This window comes from Rousettus aegyptiacus, unplaced genomic scaffold (genome assembly GCF_014176215.1).
Source record: "Rousettus aegyptiacus isolate mRouAeg1 unplaced genomic scaffold, mRouAeg1.p scaffold_m13_p_14, whole genome shotgun sequence".
NCBI lineage: Eukaryota > Metazoa > Chordata > Mammalia > Chiroptera > Pteropodidae > Rousettus > Rousettus aegyptiacus.
The window spans coordinates 56,642,358-56,659,401 of NW_023416289.1; the positions used below are offsets into that span (position 1 = coordinate 56,642,358).

At 42.4% G+C, this 17,044-nt stretch overlaps 1 protein-coding gene across 3 annotated transcripts in view; it reads left to right on the forward strand.

Moving 5' to 3' along the window:
* LOC107509365 overlaps window positions 1-17,044 on the forward strand; it is a 951,183-nt gene that overhangs the window by 402,201 nt on the left and 531,938 nt on the right. For all 3 annotated transcript variants that reach the window (XR_004954347.1, XM_036232014.1, XM_036232010.1), the window contains 2 exons: window positions 20-106; window positions 2,262-2,420. The gene's annotated coding sequence lies outside the window, so the exon portion shown is untranslated. The remainder of the gene's footprint in view (window positions 1-19; window positions 107-2,261; window positions 2,421-17,044) is intronic.

The following is a 17,044-nucleotide window of genomic DNA, read 5'->3' on the forward strand; positions in this document are numbered from 1 at the left end:
TTATCTCTCTCTTTCTCAGACAGTCAGAGCATGCGTCGTGAGAGGCTCCCGATGAAATAATAAAACCCAGTTCTCATCTAGAAAAAAGAATCATTACAGGAGGATGGTAATTTACTTTATATGACCTTCAATTGATTATTCTGTGGCTGCTACACAAATATCACAGGAGCTATTGATCGTAAAACCTACCAAATAGATCTCTAATAGCTTTTACTGGGCAAAAATAATTATGCTTGCACTGTGGTCAAACACACATAAACCAATGTGGAGGTATTAATGTACAGTATTATTACCCATCTGTCTGCGAGGTATGGAGAAGACCCTTCGCGGAACACACTATGTCTGAGACCATGAAAGCTCAATATCCAAGCCAACAATTACAGCCAGTTACACTGAGAAATTGATTACTGTAACTAAAAGCTAGAGCTGGGAAGCAGAGGCTGCCACTTGCTTAATAAAAGTAAAATGATAATAACGAGAGAAAGCCTAATGGAGGAGGAGTCCTGTGGCCTCATCTGCGTGGCCACCAAAATCGAATTTCCCCGTGGCGTTGGCCGCAGAGTAACTTTTCAGAGTCGGGAGTTTTCTATCCAGCCCAGATCGAGATCAATGGTCAACACCCACGAAAGGTCAGGGTGTCTAATCAAAGAACAGATCATCTGTCTCACAAGGAGAGGCGTGCGACATAATCCAGAAATGCAGCAAAGAGAAACCCAGGGGAAGAGAAAGTCCAGTTCCACTTTGGGGAACAGGAAGAATCCTTCGCTCATAGGAAGCGTGCAGCTGGACTTTGGGGGCGGGGGTGGGGGGTGGCAGTCCCCGGGCTCAGGCAGGCCGAAGTCACAGCCGAAGGACGGACTTCTCTAAGTGCTGACACAATGTCTTAGACTTCAAAACCCCTCAGCAAGCCTACCCCTTGCCCTCCATCCCATGCCCCCCCCCAAAGCCAGTACTTTAAACACAAATGCAACAATAGCAAACACCAAAAACTGCTCTCAAGGTACTAGAATGAGGAGCGATACATTTTTAGCACCTAGAATACACAGGCCAGAACGCTAACGGGATCAAGTGAGGAATACAGAAAAAGAGACAGACAGGTTCTGTCTACCCAACATGGGCCCTGTGAGTGTGTGTGTGTGTGTGTTGGGGGGCAGGGGAAGCTGGTAAAGAGTGTCTCCCATGAAACAGAACAGAATTGGAAGTGTGTCTGGGGGCGCACCCATGCTCCTGGGAAAAGCACTGAGTCCAGACCACACCCCAGACCGATAGAACCCAAACCTCGGTGTCAGTACTTTGCGAAAACAAAACCCGACGAACCTCCTGGGAAGCCGGGCTTGAGAACCATGACCGTGGAGGAGAGCGCCTTAGTCATGGCAGGCCCTGACCAAGGAGGAGCCTGGCGTGTCCCCAGGGCCACCCTCCTCCTGCGGCCACATGGCTCACGTCTCTGTCCCCTCCCTGGTTGGCCTGATCAGTCTCAGTCGTTCAAGGGAGGAAAACCGGAGTCACCGCTCTCTGTCTTTTTCATGATTTATGATTCGGAAGGAAGCAAGACAGGGGCGGAGGGTTGGGGCGTGATGTTGGCTGCTGTGGCTGCTGCTGTTATTGTCCGTCCGTCCGTCTGTCTGTCTGTCTGTCTGTCTGTCTATCTATCTATCTATCTATCATCTATCTATCATCCATCTATCATATATCTATCTATCATCCATCTATCTATCATATATCTATCTATCTATCCATCATCTATCTATCTATCTGGGAGAAATAGGCTTTTCTGAGAAACCTTGAAGGCCCGATGCCGTGAGCAGGGCTCTCTGTTTCCGAGGCCGTGCCCGGACAGAGCTGACATGCGCCCGGGCACACTCCCGGGACATACGAGCGGGAGGAATGGGGTTCTGGCTGTGTCCGCAGCTGCTCTCAAATGACACGATAAAGTTGATGTTTTGGGATCCTCTGAACCAGAGGGAGTTATGGAGTCCAGGTATCACATCCATACATGCTCACAGGACTAACCAGAGCTGTCTGCACAGAGCAGCCGAGGCGCTCGGCTCCGCCCTTAAAGGCCAGGTGGATGCCTCTCAGTCCTGTGGGCCTGTTTGGAGGCTGGGAGCCTCCTTTCCTGGTGTTTTGAGTTTCCCTCTTTTTGGAATCATTCCCGTCTGTTTTTATGGCCCTAGATATCTAGGTGAGGTTTCCTGTGGGGTAGTGTTCGCATCCTACGGAGACTACTAATTCGCGTTGCCGTCACATTGTTCCCTTAGGTGTGGAAGGGTGACCGGCTGAAACCTGTGACAGGCGGGGCCTAGGTCAGACTTGGCTCGCAGACTCCATGACCCGTGCCCAGGGTCAGACAGAGGAACAGGCCGGAGGCCACGCACCCCACCACCGCAACGTGGGCTCACGCCCTCCTCCCTTCCGAGGTAAGCGTCATAATACTCCCACTTTCTAGAGAGGAGACCCGGTGAGGGCCCGTGTGGCCACACACACACACACACACACACACACATGCACGCGCACACACATGCACGCGCACACGCGCGCGCGTGCACGAGGGCAGCAGACCAATCCAAGGCGGCGTGTCGTGTGCAATAAGGGAGACCACATCCCCCCTCTTCTCACGTTCCTGCCCCCCATCCCCCCGCCCCCCCCCACCCCGGCCGCCAGCGGCGGGCTCAGCGCAGGCACTGGCGCTGTCACCCCCGCGTACCTGTCCGCTGCTGGCCTTGGAGAACGCTGGGGCGCCGCGCGGAGCGCGGAGGGATGCGGCGGGCCATCCCGCAGGTGCGGCCCCACCTGCCGCCGGATTGGCGGCGGCGCGGGGCGCTCGGCGGGAGCGGGGAGCAGGGCGGATGATGGATGGCCTGTCTGCCGCCCCGGGTCCGGGTCTGAGCAGCGGGGCACCCCGCGAATGTAAACACGGGCGCGCCTGCCCGCAGCACCGTGCGCCCAGCAGGGCGAGATGCCGGCACAAAAGGACCGGCTGGGCATGTTTGGATTGTGACGATTCCCTTCTTTGAGATCTCGGTGGGAGAAAGGAAAACGCGCCCGGGGAAGAACCCGCATAATTTAGGGCTGCTGTCTGACAAATCCTTTCCCCACCAGGAGCATCTCCGACCCGCGCCCCCCACCCCTTCCCAAATTGCAAACAGTTCATAACTCCCATTCGTTGTTTACGCGAGGGTGCCTTATAGCACCTGAGAAACAATAAGAAATCAGACCTGAGGGCCCTGAACAGTTACATTCTTATCTCAGGCAATATTAAAATCATCGAAAATAGGTTTTTAAAAATGAGGGTAGGAGACAGGGACACAATACACCCAAGAAGGTCTATGCAGAATAAAAGTACAAGACAATCGATGTTCAATGCTAAAAAAAAGAAAAAAAAACTTTTTAAAAAGAATAAAATAGAAAGCTGTGTTCTAGATATATGTTTTCCACATGTGACTGTGTAAAATTTTCATCATCCAGCTTTTATGTGTTTAAGAGTCATGAGCAATTTGAATATGTTTTACTTATTCTTGAGGAAAGATGACGGCGCGTGGTTTTAGGCAATTCGATTTAAGAAGCGTCCTTTTTAAAACTCATTCGGTTGGGAGTAGCGATTGAAGCAGCCAGAGAGATAACGGGAAAAATGATGCCGCCCGCGGCGCAGTGGGGCCGGGTGGGGACCTAGCGTGCCATGCGGGCGCTTCTCTGCCGCCAAAGGACAGGTGCAGCCCCTGCGAGCCTTGCCTCGCGCACCGGCCCCAGCGCTGAAGGTAACACATCTCACGGCGAGGCGCAAGTCAGCCCTGCCTGGACGCTGATTCGTTTGTCTCTGAGAGCGAAATCGTTTAGAGAAAATAGTGGGGCTTTCTGTTCCTATAAGAAAAACCTTACTCTCCCTTACTGTGCTTTAGAATACCCACTACCCCTTTCCTCCCTGGCCACTGCGCCATCACTAAGAACGTGAAAGCCACAGTTACCATAGCGATAGGTGAGACCGAATCAGTCACCAAGGTGTATGTCGTTCTACCGTGGGTGAAAAGTAAGCGGGTGGGAGGAGGAAGAAGAACTCAGCTGCACGTGTGACTCTCTTACTAGAGTGTAATAAGGTAACAGTAAGTTTACAAAAAAGAAATTCTTAAACTCAATAATTCCACCAGGCTAACACTGATACCATATAATCGCCCACACACACACATGCACAAATTAAATTCATGCATGTTTCTTTCTAGGATTGCTTTTACGTATGCTTAACTACTTATAAAAGAGTACATTTGACTCCTATGGGTTTTGCACATTAGATATCAAAAGAACTTTTTAAAATATCAGTAGATAATAGCCATGTTAATCAAGTTTAGAAACTATAACATATCGTTGAGTGTATATGTAATTCGTTTAACCATTTTCTCATTGGATATTTAGATTTTAGTGACGTAAATGATACAGTAAGGAACATCTTAAGGCAAAATTTCCATGTGTTTAAATTGTTGATTGCAAATGAATTTTTAATAGAATAAAGAGCCACACTTCATGAACATTCAATAGTTTTTAAAATAGTTTCCAAGCTGCTTTACAAAAAAAAAAAAAAAAATTAGTTGGTAACATCCCATCCTACCAATAAGAAAATATCACATCTCATATTGTATAGTACACTCAGTGTTTTGGGGAATATTAACAACAACAAAAAAACTATTTGGTAATGTAGCAGGTGGAAATTATTTCTTTGATTTTCATTTCTGTTGGTTATTAAGGAAGTTGTCTTTTCGTTCCTTGTTGGAAAATTAGTTTTCTTTCTCCTTTGAATTCTTGTTCTCCCTTTACTCGTCATTGAGGTAGCTCTGAAGTCAACATATAAAAATAGAACATGGCTTTTTTTTACAAGTCGTTCCTACATGGTGTTAATTTTGCACGAGGGTGATGATAATCATAGCAGGAAACTTCTGACAAAACTGGGCTGAGTTGCAGTTTGACATGATCTGTTGACTTTAGGTGTTCAGCAAGCTTTTGCCTTCCCTCCATTGCGGCCCAGAAAATGACATTGTCATCTATTAAATTACCTGGGAAGCGTAAGATACTTTCTAGCAAATCGTACCTCCCGTCAGGAAGCTCAGAATCCTTGGTTCTCGCGCTAGCTTTCTCTCTAGTCTGAAAATTTGTGTTGTTTGCTTAAGCTGTGATGTGGTCGTTTAAAAACGCATCGGTGCATTTCAGCACCTCCTGCAAAGGGCTCCAGTGCCCAGTAAATAAAGTAGCAGCCGTGTCCCTTTTAGCAAAAGCTATATATCTGTTCAGACTTGTAATTTGCTCCGTTTATATCCTTTGCCCTTGAACTCTGGTTATTAACGCAATGTTTCTCCAAATGATGCCGTATAACTCTGCTCGGAGCACATTCACCGTGACACCGTGAAAACATTCCAAGGGCCAGGACCAGCTGAGGATGGGGAGAAATGACGGCCGAATGGGGCCAGTTGCAATGCATTACTCGAAATGGAAGGACTGTGTAGCTATGGCGGTTAATATGCAAACTGCGATAAGGCCAGAGCCAGACTTTGTTAATATTCTGAAGTCTGGTTGGAAGGCAATTTAGCAGAGTAGCTTTGATTAAAAAAGAAATGGCCAGAACACCTCTCCCAAGAAATGAACTAAAACCCATCAAAGGATTTGAAGCACAAATGTCCTGATTATACATTTTAAACAATTATTTTTAGTGGTTTTTTTTTTGGGGGGGGGAGCAGATTCTTGTTTAGTTATGAAACATAAAATATATGTAGTGGAACCATAGACCGAATTCTTTTGTGCCAACTGTCACGAAATATACCAATTTGGGTTTATAAGTAGTTTACATCATTTATCTTACGTAAGACGATTGAGCATTGGCTGTGCTTAATACTGTTTTTATTTAAAAAAATAAAAATTTACTAATTATTATTTTATGAGAGTCAGGCTCAGTCACGCCCTACAATATCACTGAAGGCAATGTGCTGATGAACCAAATTTATAATTGAGGCGTGGTCACAGAGTCTGTGTGAAACCTACTTCAGAACGAAAATTATTCCTCCCACATTTTCAGGAAGGGCATTTACAAAAAAAGCCTCTCCTTTTGAAATGAGACAGTCATACATATGGACCGATATGTCCATGAAGGAGCTTTGTCCATTTAGTCTACTTTAAAATGTCGACTTTGTTTCAAAATAATGTTTTCAAAATGTTTATGTTTTTCAAAGCTCTTCATTCGGATAGATTTTAATAGATTCACATTACAATGACTTTACTGCAAAAGTCCTATGTATTTATTTATTTATTTATTTATTTATTTATTTATTTATTTATTGGCATTTTACCTTGAAGCAAATTGTTCACAGCAATGAGATTTAATTTGTACACCACCTCCCCCGAATCCTAGGCTATGCATAATGCAGTTCATGCAAAAAAAAAAAAAAAAATTGTTGACGGGAATAAGGAAATAATATGCCATCAAATATCGAATTTTATGCTGACTTACAAGCTGCCGTGGAACCTCTGGGCACACGTCTGTATTCTGGGCACGCACCGTGTGCCCTTAGAAAGAAGTAGAGGGGAAAAAAAAATGCTTCTAACCGCTCCGACTGACTACATTATTATTTTTTTTTTGTATTACACAAAACATGATTTGAGTGCATTTGCATGTGCAAACACACACATGTGAATATGGTCAATAGAAAATGAATAAGCCGTAGGTCCCTAAGAACACCAAACACGCTCTTAAAAGGTTAGCTGTCCTCATTTTGTTATTATTCTAGAGGAAAATGAATTCTAGCTTCGGATTAAGATGTGTTAATAATACTTTGGTAAACAAACTATGGAGCTGTCCATTTTCTTTCCACCTTTTCTCTAATCAACTGGACCTAAATTAAAGGAGGTTTTTCAACTTTATTTGAAGAGAGCAATCCAGCGATCTTAATTTGAGGACATGGTTTGCCGTAGGAAGAATAGAATATAGATAAATGAATTTTTTTTTAAATGTCCCGGGAATTTAGAATCTCATGTTTACTGGATAAACAGACTCATGAAGCAGACACCTTGGCCACACCCTCCATCTCTGAATCCTCACGTGGTGAGCGCCTACATGAGCACCCAGCCTAGTTATCGAATCGAATATATAAATAAGTGCAGCCAAATGTTTATCATTACGCATGATTTGGTTAAAATGTAATGGGCTTTATAACACTGATTTTAATCGTAATCCATCTTGTGTTATGGTTTCGTACTCCTAAACCTCAAAATGTTTTCTTTTAAAAAAAAATCTATATTTCATTCAGAAGATTATAATTCCGTCGTGTTAGGAAAACTAGGTTTGAAGAATTTGGCTCCTTTGCTCTGTTCCTTTGTCGTGGCTTGAAATGCAGGAGACAAGACCGTGTACAGTGTTAAACGCATATTTTATACAATTGCTGAGAGACATCATATTATTTAGAGACAAGCATGTGTTTCGTTCTTGATAGAATGAGAACGTAGCTTATTAAAAATTCCGAATAGCTTGCACCTTGGTGTTTCTCCACAGACTAAATTTCGGATTTTCTACTTGCTCTCCTAAATAAAATAGGTTTGTACACAAGGCAGAACATAGGAAGTATAGTTCTAACGATCATAGTTTTAAACGTTTAATTCCAAAATGCTAAGAGTGTCCATCCCTGATTTCATCACGGCCCCCTTTCCCTAAGGACAGCTGTGACTTCTAACACTCTGACTGTGTTCTTTCAGAATCCATTTTAGTGTCTGTAAGTATCGCTGCTTCTAAGCAGCTTCTCCCCCGTCTTCCTCTTAGGGTTGGTATTATCTTAGTTTTGGAAATTATCTGTTGACTTTCCACTAAAGAGAAGGAATATTTGTCTCTCTTTACTCTCCCTGTACTCAACCATATCCATGTCCTTATTTTCTTAATACAGTTATATTATAATTTTTCAAAAGTTAATATTCAGTGTGTATTATGACTAATAAATTCTACTGAGGGCTATTCTAGGGAGCAAATTTTTTTTTTCCATAATTTCTGTTTCCCCTGGTTTTAATAATTGCTTCTTTCCCCTTTTTACTTAGTTTTTAAGTAGTTGCCACTAAGTCATCGTTAAACTCTCTGCCAATCTCCAAATCTCCTCTCAAGACATTCAGGTACTTCAGTTATTCCGTTAAGGCTTTCTTTGAGAAGTCTTTCCAGAACCTTCTGGTCTACCTCCCTCTAGATTAGCCACGCTGGTTATCTGGGCACAGCTTGTCATTCTGGGTCCTCTCTTCACTACTGTCCCCTTGTGAGACATGTCAGCTGTCTCCTGAGTTGGTTCTCCTATTGTCTGTATCTCTTTTCTTTCTCTTTTTTGGTTTATTCTTTCAGAAATGTGAAGGTCATCCTCCCATGGCTGGCTATAAAGAGATGGGGGAGACCTCACTGTCTACAAAGTTTCTCGTTTTATATACATAGTTTACTGGTAGTTGGCTTGGACTAGAACACTAGGGTAGAAAACTTTTTTGTTTTTGTTTTCGTTTTTTTGTTTTGTTTTGTTTTGAGTTTTATAGTTATCTTTGTCCAGAAGCTAGTTTTTCATTTTGTTTCATTTTCTAATAAAAATAGGTGATAATGTCATTAGGATAATTTACTAACATGGAAAGACATCTCTTTCAAAAGAAGAGTTCGATCATTTGTGACTATAGAGCACTTTGCAGTTTTAAAAAATTCTTGGTTAGAAATACCAAAGTGCTATAATTTATGATTTTCCACCTTTCTAGAAGAAGCTAATTATGCATGCCCCTTCTCCTCATGTTTTCTTAAGATTACTTTAATATTTATATTGTTTAAATGCTATTTTTAAAGATATTAAAAATTATTTTGCCAATTGATTATTTCCAAAATTAGTGGGGAACGGCTGACTATAAAGGGAAATGGGAAGGGTGTAGGGCGCAGTGAGTTCTGCATTGGCCAACAAAGCAAACAGCACCTCTCATTAAAGGAGATTAATTTCTATTATGAGATTATTGAAGGATGAAAATTAAAATAGGAGAAATAGATTATAGAAGTTATAGTCAACGATGTCAGATTTAATTAAAGTAAATTATTCCAAATTCTACTTGCATATGCAAATTGTAATAAACTGAGTGCTAAGCCTTAAACACACTTTCAAAAACCTTAAAATAAAATCTACTACTCAGTATCAAAATATCAAGGGAATTCTTCTTCCGAATATGTTATTGTCTGCATTGTATTTGAATAAACATTCTACCTTTCCAGTGATTTATTGAATTAACCTCGACACATTCTAATTAACAAGAAAACTGGTAGATATCTAAGAATGCTCCATAATATCATCGCTTCCAAGAATTGTACACAGTGAGGTAAAAATCAGAGTGGATATAAAATAAGATTTTAAAAATACGACCAACTTTAATATCATTCTCATAAGCTTCGCAAGTCCAACACAATATATTTCAGGCCTGTGAAGGTCAATACAAAATGACAGATTGAAATACCGTACGTGACTTGCAAAAGTCATTCTTGGGCAAGCTGTTTTCCAAGACCTAAATTAAAGTGTACCTTGCATCAGACATTTTTATTTTAACTGGATTGTGGCCTCGTTTTCAAAGATTATAACTTTTATCCCCAGTTGTCAAAGAGATACAACCCTTGTGAAAATGAGCTTGATGGCATGTGGCAAACGCTGATTAAGTGCTGGCCCCGCTCCTCGAAGAAATGATTTTCTTTTTGATCGTCGGAAACGAAATGCCAAGGGTTCTTCTCATAATTTGCAACTTCTTCCAGGGGTTGTAATTGATAGAGGGAGGATGTCCTAGTGTTTATGGACACGAGATTTGAGCCAGACACAGTACGGTTCAAATCCCGCGTGTGCCACTTTTTAGTAAGCTACTCAATCTACCTGGGGTAACCGGTACCTCACGTGTGAAGTAGAGATAATGAGTGTTTGTCAGAAATCAACAACGCGTGAAGCACAGTGCCTGGCCCACAGGGAGGACACACTTAATCCAGGAGTCATTGCTACTGCTGGTGATTTCATCATTGGGCCCACGTCTGTAGTATTATTTTTTATCATATTTTTAATTATTAACTTTTCTTCCAACTGACATTATAATTTTAGTACTCTTGGTTTTGGATACTATACTAATCTCAAATAGTATTAATACTCGAATAGTATTAATACTATTCGAGATGAAGATCCTGAAGTGACACACATTTATTGGATCAAGGAGTTGCAATTATTATAAGTTTGCAGTATTTCTTACACTTGATTGATGAAGGTCACAGTAATGTTCTTGTTCTCTAAACTTTCTTGACTGTCTGTGTATATGTTTTCTTAGAGTTGACTTGTCAAGTGCTATTAAATATTTTCCTGCAATTTTGGTTTGGATTATATTTAACTCATAGGTGGATTTAGGAATAGGAAATTATATGCCTTTATAATATCAAATTTCTCTATCTGACATACATTTCCACTCTCCATTTAATTAGCTATTCTTTTATGTTGTCTGGGAAAGTTTCATCTTGTTTTGTTCATATAGGTATGTCTTATTTCTAATTAATGTTATCGTAGATATTTTATATTTTTTACTACTGTTACAACTGACCTGTTTTATTTTATTATATTTTCTAATTGATTATTCTTGTCTTAAGAAAGCAGGTTGCTTTTACAGTATTGATCTTATGTCTGATCATTATCTTATGAATTGTATTATTCCCACTACTAGTTTTTTCTATTATTTTCTTGAAACATATATAAGTAATTATAGTGTCTCTAAATCATGACATTTCTGTCTTTTCCATTTTCATATTTATTTCTTTTTTCTTTTCATTCTATTACATTAACCAGAGTTTCTACTGCAGTTCTAAATAGCAGAAATAACAGTCATTTTTTGTGAGTTTTGGTGGGAATGATTCTAATATTCTAGTATTCAGTGTAACACAGACTCTGCACTTCTGGTGGATGCCATTATTTCATTCGAAGCATTTTTTTTTATTATTATTATTTCAGTTTACGTAATGTTGTTGTTGCCTCATTTACTTTTATGATTTACATCCTGAATGTCCTGTGAACAGAAGCATCATAATGCGTTGCTTTGGAGAGCAAGTTGCAGAGTCAGAATTCTGTCTACCCTGAATCACTCTACTGCTTATCTTTCCTGTGCTTTGCTTTTCAACTGGAAAGAGGGAAATATAGTAGGATTGCCTCCACTAGGTTATTTTAAAGGCCAAGTGAGCTCACAAATGTTAAAGAGCTTAACATTGCACTTGGTTCACAGTACACAATGAGTTGCTGTTGTTACTATTAATAATAACAATGAGCATTATTAATCATTACTGCTATAGAGATGCTCATTTGACATAGTAACTTCTGTTAATACATTTCTTGATAGTGCATCATCTTTGCATTTCTGAAATGTACCCCGTTTGCTCATGATTCATTTAACCCTCTGCTGGATTGTATTCACTAATATTTGCATCTGTTTATGACAGATATTTTGGGCTGCAGTTTTCTTTCTGACTGAGTGAGTGTGTGTGGATGTGTGAGATCTTTATCCAATTTTGTTGTCAAGATTATACTAGCATCATTACATGAGCTAGAAATATATCCATGTCTTTTTTTTGTACATTGGGACACTTTCTGTAAAATAGACCCATTTATAAAGTTTCTATAAGATTAATCATTAAAAGCCTGGAGTCACTTTTAGAGACAGAGCTCTGATAAAAGTTTCATTTTTTTCAAAGATGATCGGTCTTTCTTATCTCACTAGAACCTTGATATTCTATACTTTCCTAGAAAACTATTTTTCTCTATGATTTCTATTTTTTGCATGAAGGAGCGAACTGTATTCTCGTATAACTATTTAAAAATTTCCTCCATCTTTAAAGCTATAAAATCTTTTATTTTTTTATTTTTAATACTTGTTTGCTATTTTATTTATTTTTATTCTTGGTTGGAGCTGGAAGATATCTGTTTTCTTGCTGAGGCTAATGTTTAGATGTATCTATTTTATTTCTTAATTTAATTGAATTTGTGCTTTTATCATTATTAATTCATTTTTTTATATTTTCTTTGGATTTAGTTTAAGGCTGTTGTTTGTGGTCATTGCATAGCATGCTTAGATCATATGTTTAAATTTCTGTCCCATGTTTCATCATTTCTGCAGTCACTCGAGTGATTGTTAAACTTTCATGCAATGAAAATAAATTTAGTTCCCACTAAAGGTGAATTAAGATTGTTTTCTAAGAAATATGGGAGGCACTGCTGATGCCTCTTAGTTACTCACAGTTTGGTAAGCAATAGAGCTTAGAAAGGAAGAATGCAAGAAAGCAATCAAGAAAGCTAGCAGGAAGGAGAGAAGGAAGGAAGGAGGGAAGGAAGGAAGGAGGGAAGGAAGGAAGGAAGGAAGGAAGGAAGGAAGGAAGGAAGGAAGGAAGGAAGGAAGGGGAAGAAAAGAAAAAGGAGAATTATAATTAGTGTGCAATATAGAAAACTTGTTAACAATATGCACAAGGTACAATAAAATGACAAATCTGTAACTGAGGGATAGTGATAATTGTTCTGCTTACCTCAGAGCATTGCTATAGGAAACAAATGAGTTCACGCATGAGAAAGCATTTGGGAACCCTGCAGTAAAAGCTTCAGTTCGGAAGGCCAGGCGGGTGGGATAAACCCTCGACTTCCGGAGCAATCAAGGCCGCAGCGTCGGCTCCTTCCCCGGGCGTGTGACGCGCTTTCCGAAATGTCACCCAGGAACTTCGTGCCGAATCTGCGCCTCGCACCTCGCCAGCGCCGCTCTTCCTCTGTCGAATGCCACGCTCCGGAATAGTTGTCTCTGCTCTAAAAGAGTAAAGACCTTCGATGTGTAGCACCATTGCTTCATGATCCATTTCCCCAAGTAATTCTCGCCTAAGAATTACTCTCCCAGCCAGATCGTGCTCAGTCATCTTTGCTTGACGGTACCACTAAGGGATATGGTCACATCTACGGCACTGGCCAACGTGGCCCTAAGCCCCACACGAGGACACGGAATCTCCATCCATGGGGGGCGCTTTCAGAAACTCGGGGATGTGTGGTTTGCTTACGCCCCCGACCATTCTTCTTTTTGTCCCCCTGAGTCCACCACTCTCTGCTGCCTTCGCACGTCCCTCCCCCGCGTTAAGACATCGTTTGGCGGTTGCGATGTTGGGGACACAGATGTAAAGAGGTGTTATGGTATGGACATTAGATACGACATTCAGGGAACTTACCAATTGAGATCTCCGAGGCGTTAACACGGATACTTCCTTTTAATCTCCTCTTACTTCCCGCGATCTTGCTTTGCGCGTTTACTCTTTTTGCAGACGTCGGTTCCCTGATGTGGCTGGCACCTGTGCTAAGTCGGAGGCTTCAGCAAAGGCAGGACAGTTGTCTGTAGAGCCACTGTCCCCCCATGTGGTTCCAGAAGGTGCTGCCAGTCAGGGGAACCGCGCCCCCCACGGCAGGGGTAGAGCTCTACTCACAAAATATTCATCGTCTATTCGAACTTGAAATTTAACTGGGCACCCCGAGTTGCATCTGGCGACCCTGGCATCCACCCCCTCATCTGACAAATGGGTATGTTCATGTTTGCCTTATATCGGGGAGTGCTTGTGAGGATCGCATGAAAAAAAAAAAAAAAACTGTGCAGAAGTTGTGTAAACTGTAATGTGTGATTCGGATACAAGGGAACACTCTCATTATTGCCGTGAGTATTGTAGTCATCACCGCTGAGGGCCGTAGCGTCAAAGTCAGTGAGAGGAGATGCTGTGAGCTATAGACCAGTTCACCAGTCCCCTCTTCTGAGAGGCCGAGAACCATCGGGTCACCCACAACACCCTGTCCTGTCTCCTTAATGTGCACGCGTGGGCTTCACGGGTAAGTCCTTTCTGCACTTGGAGAAAGGCGGGAAGAGGAGGCGCGTAAGGAGTATTGCGAAGGGGACTTCCAACCTTCACGCGGGGAGGGTTATTTCCTTTTTAATTAAATTTCTAGACATGCAATTTGCCTTTTCCGATGTATTAGGTTTTTCATCAGGTTTTTCTCATATGGCGGCAAATCACAAAAGGCTTATTTCAGGATCAACCGAAGGAGGGGCCGTTTCGGGGCCTGCTCGGGCCAAAGCTGCGTTTCATGCATAAATACTCCTTCGACGGAGAATCACCAGTGGAAAGTCACGGTGCTAAAGGGCTCCAGGAGATTTTAACTCTCACGCGCCCGGCGCGTTCAGGAAGCGAAAGCCCTCAAATGCTTCTGTTTCCAAAGAAAAGAACATTTTCTATCCCTTCTCATGGCCTAGAGCTTAATCCCAGGACACAATGGGTTCCTGCGTAACTCAGCCAATTTCTCGTGAGATGATAAATAAGAAGAGGCTATGACTGCTGTCTCTGCCATGCCCAATTTACTGGCTAATTCTGTCCCTTTGGTAAAATCAATGCTTTATTATGGTAAATACCGAGAGCAGGTATTTGGTAGGATGCAGTTCAGGGGAGTCTCAGTCGTAGGGCTGGGCTTTTATTTTAAACCAGTCTTGCCTCAGGGACGGGAGGTCTGTGTCCTGAGTAAGAGAAGCAGGAGACTTCGCAATTTCCTACTGGATACAGAAAAATAAATCTCAGGGGACCCTGGGCCTTGGACTTGGCATGCAGACGCCTTGGGCGAAGGGAAACGTAGGCCGAGCACCGGCGACAGCCCAGACAGACACCACTCATGCCCACCCCTGAATGAAATCGGCCGTCCTCCCCTCTCGGGAGCCGGATTCTCAGCCAGCAGTCACAGCATGCAGGATGAAGGTCCCCGCGCCGAGACAGCCAGAGCCGCCGCGTTTAAGGACACACATTGAAGATGAGATCGCGTGATGGCGTCTCTGGCCACGGCTGGAAGCCAGCGCCTCCACGTCAGGCTCCGTGAAGCGCCGGTTCCGGTGGGCGAAGGTTTCGGCAGGGTCAGCGTTGCAAGTGAAGCCGAGACTCCTACGTGCCATCAGCGAAGAAGATGGGAAGCGAGCCGTGAGATGTTTTTAGGCTAATATTTAGAGAGTCGCAATGTATCTCATCTTAAGGATCAAGCCGATTGAGCCCGGGCCGAGTTGGAGGGGCTCGCCTGTGTTTACAAGCCCTCCTTCCTCAAGCTGGATGTTAAAGAAAAAAAAAAAAAGAAAGAAAAAGAAAGGAAAGTGAGAGCTGCGATTTCCGGCTGACCTTGGAACTGAGAGTGACCCATCCCAATAACCATAATAGCGAGAATAAACAGTCGCGAATATTGCAAAGGCTCTCCCTCCAACGCTGAGAAAAATTAATTCCCTATTTGCGTCCCATTCACATAAATACTCGTGATGAGGTGTTTAATTCAGACTCTGGTACACCCTGAGTGCCCAGTACCTACGCCAACAGCTCGAGTCTTGCATTTAATCGGTTACTGTAATAAACATATAAAATGTTTTTTTTCTTTCTTTTTTTTTTTTTCCCCGTGAGAGGACAGAGCAGTGGCTACATAAAAGGACATCAAATGATACATCCTCCATCTCCCAGCAAATAAAAAAGCCATCAGCTCATAACAAGGCGGTGATAAAAGGTGCTGAGGCCAGTAAGATTAAGACTTTGTAATAAGGTCCGGGCGCCAAAACTGACAGCCATTTTCTTTTATATTTATCATGTCCTCACATTGGGGTGAGAAGCCACGGCACTGTCCCATTGCTGGCTAGAATTTATAGCGGCTCCATTATTAGGACATCGCAGCAAAATGGGGTAGAGGTATGGTTTTCTGAGAGCGTTACGATAGCCTCCTCCATTATGAACTTGACAGGTTTGTCAGCTCTTAGTAACAAGCCTTGTAAAGTACTTTAATATCATTAGCACTATTTTCTTAATGTGTCTGCTCTCCCCGCAGCCTGAAAATATCATATATCACAGGCTGGAGGGGAGCGTGAACTGCTCTCTCTCCCCTTTTCCGGCTTCGTAAATGTGATTTTATAGTTACACGTAGAGTTGATATTTTAATCAAAATAATGCAGCCATTTTCCTTTATTGATTATCAAGTAAATATGTATAAATATGTAGTTAGGGGTAGGCAACCCTTTTAGAGGATATTGAAAACGTGTAATGAATGGCTTTCTGGGGTAATCTGGCCACTCGCTTCGGTTTTGTTATGTGCCAAGAGGTTTTCCATTCTGTGCTCCTCACCCAAAGATCTGTAGGGTCCGCGTGCAGGAAAGGGGGACATGGGCCAGAACTAACACTCGAAGAACATTCCGGGTAGGCGAGACCTGGATCCCGTGTCTTTGAAATTTCTGCATGTACGTCCCTCCCTTTGTGTAAATGAACACGAATTACAACACATTCTGTAGTTTCTGGTGCCTTTCAGAAGCACCCATGTTTAATCGGAAATAGAGAAATCCCGTAAGGGTTTTTTTCCCCCCTGTTCGGTGACAAGTGTCATGACTCATGTCTGCCATCCTACAGCGCTGACAGAAACCCAGAGACCCAGCAGCGCCAGAGTTTTGTAAGTGCTTTAAATTTCAAAAATAAACCTGCGTCGCTTTGCGAATGTAATAAAATTATAAACTTAGCTTAGATCTCATGTTCCATCGGGACATCCATCTTAATAGGGGTCGTGTTTGTTCTTAACATTGTAAATACCCTCCTATATCACCTCGATCATAAAATTTTAATTATTACCTACAATAGCATGAAATCTATACCAGAAATAAAGATGAGCGCGCACACGCACGCACGCACCTTGAAAAGAACTTTATTATCATCTGTAAAATCTCAATCGAATTGTCCTGTGGCTTACATAAAAGGTTACAATCCAACCCATAGTTCAGCTCTGTACCGGATCTCAGAACAGGACATCAGCCTCATGCAGGGAGCAGCCCTGCCATGTTATTTACTACACACCGCCCCACAGAGGTACTTCACTAGTTACTGGACATATCCCCTAACCAGCCCGATCTCGGGGGGTCCGCAGGATTCCTTCCTTTCTGTTAAAACCATTGCACCTAGATCAAAGCCTGGCACAGAGGTAATCGATAAATATCAGTT